Source organism: Anoplopoma fimbria, chromosome 11 (genome assembly GCF_027596085.1).
Source record: "Anoplopoma fimbria isolate UVic2021 breed Golden Eagle Sablefish chromosome 11, Afim_UVic_2022, whole genome shotgun sequence".
NCBI classification, from domain to species: Eukaryota; Metazoa; Chordata; class Actinopteri; order Perciformes; family Anoplopomatidae; genus Anoplopoma; species Anoplopoma fimbria.
The window spans coordinates 370,997-373,496 of record NC_072459.1 but is presented as its reverse complement, the minus strand read 5'-3'; the positions used below and the strand labels follow the sequence as shown (position 1 = coordinate 373,496).

General features: G+C 54.1%; 1 pseudogene; it reads right to left on the bottom strand.

Annotated features, from left to right (window-relative positions):
• The window catches only part of LOC129098399 (properdin-like), a 14,330-nt pseudogene that overhangs the window by 6,163 nt on the left and 5,667 nt on the right, over positions 1–2,500 (bottom strand).

The window sequence follows — 2,500 nt, the reverse complement described above, 5'->3', positions numbered from 1 at the left end:
CACACCAGAGACACCAGAGAGACACCAGAGAGACAGCAGAGACACCAGAGACACACCAGAGACACACCAGAGACACCAGAGACACCAGAGAGACACCAGAGACACCAGAGACACACCAGAGACACCAGAGACACCAGAGAGACAGCAGAGACACAGAGACACCAGAGACACACCAGAGACACACCAGAGACACCAGAGACACCAGAGACACCAGAGACACCAGAGACACACCAGAGACACCAGAGACACACCAGAGAGACACCAGAGACACCAGAGACACCAGAGAGACCAGAGACACCAGAGACACCAGAGACACCAGAGACACCAGAGACACCAGAGACACCAGAGACACCAGAGAGACACCAGAGACACCAGAGACACCAGAGAGACACCAGAGACACCAGAGAGACACCAGAGACAGCAGAGACAGCAGAGACAGCAGAGACACCAGAGAGACACCAGAGACAGCAGAGACAGCAGAGACACCAGAGACACCAGAGACACCAGAGACACCAGAGACAGCAGAGACAGCAGAGACACCAGAGAGACACCAGAGACACACCAGAGACACCAGAGACACCAGAGACACCAGAGACACACCAGAGAGACACCAGAGACACCAGAGACACCAGAGAGACACCAGAGACACCAGAGAGACACCAGAGAGACACCAGAGACACCAGAGACACCAGAGACACACCAGAGAGACACCAGAGACACCAGAGACACCAGAGACACACCAGAGACACCAGAGACACCAGAGACACCAGAGAGACAGCAGAGACACCAGAGACACACCAGAGACACCAGAGACACCAGAGACAGCAGAGACACCAGAGACACCAGAGACACACCAGAGATACCAGAGACAGAGACACCAGAGACACCAGAGACACCAGAGACACCAGAGATACACCAGAGACACCAGAGAGACACCAGAGACAGCAGAGACACCAGAGACACCAGAGAGACACCAGAGACACCAGAGAGACACCAGAGACAGCAGAGACAGCAGAGACAGCAGAGACACCAGAGAGACACCAGAGACAGCAGAGACAGCAGAGACACCAGAGACACCAGAGAGACACCAGAGACAGCAGAGACAGCAGAGACACCAGAGGACACCAGAGACAGCAGAGACACCAGAGACACACCAGAGAGGACACCTGGAGACACCAGAGGACACCAGAGACACACCAGAGACACCAGAGACACCAGAGACACACCAGAGGACACCAGAGACACCAGAGACACCAGAGACACACCTGGAGACACACTCTATGAGGACACCTGGAGACACACCAGAGGACACCTGGGAGAGACACCAGAGGACACACCAGACACACTCATGAGGACACCAGAGATCGTCTCTATGAGGACACCTGGGAGACACTCTATGAGGACACCAGAGACATCACCAGAGACACCAGAGACAGCAGAGACACCAGAGACACCAGAGACACCAGAGACACACTCTAGAGACACCAGAGACACCAGAGACACAGAGACAGACAGAGACACCAGAGACACCAGGACACCTGGAGAGACACCAGAGACACCATGAGGACACCAGAGAGACACCAGAGAGACACCATGAGGACACCAGAGAGAAACAGCAGAGACGTCTCTATGAGGACACCTGTTTATACAGTAAAGGACTGGAGACCTGGTCTGACCTGGACAGTGGGACATGGTCTGACAGACCTGGTTCGACGTCCTCTCCAGGACATGGCTGGACACCGCCATATTTGGGGACACCTGGGGGCGTTATCACATGAGGACACCTGGGAGTGACTCTCTATGAGGACACCTGGGAGTCCCTATGAGGACCCTGGGACAGGTAACAGAACAGGACACCTGGAGACCAAGACCCTATGAGGACACCTCCGTCTCTATGGAGGACACCTGGAAGAGTTATCGTCTCTATGAGGACACCTGGAGACGTTATCGTCTCTATGAGGACACCTGGAGACCTTATCGTCTCTATGAGGACCCAATCCTGACTCTTTTAGTTTGTCCTTGTTGGAGTTATGGTCAGGTAGACAGACAGACAGACAGACAGACAGACAGACAGACAGACAGACAGGTAAACCTTGGCAGTGAGGCAGCTGGTTGCAGTTTTCTGTTTCACTGACGTCGCCATGGCAACCTCTGCCTGGCGGGTTGGTTGAAGGGGCCGGGTTAGAACACGAGCGCCGGCGAATCCTGGTGGGAGCTCGGCCTTCTGGGATACAGGACGAGGAACACTCACCCCAACTGGACCAGCCGGACCAGAACCCGACGACTGAGACGGAGAGAGGGAGACAGACTCAGAGGGTGTGTGTGTGTGTGTGTCTGTGTGTGTGTGTGTGTCTGTCTGTGTGTGTGTGTGTGTGTCTATGTGTGTTTGTGTGTTAGTCTGTGTGTGTGTGTGTGTGTGTGTGTGTGTGTGTGTATATATGTTAGTCTATGTGTGTGTGTGTGTGTGTGTGTGTGTGTGTGTATATATGTTAGTCTATGT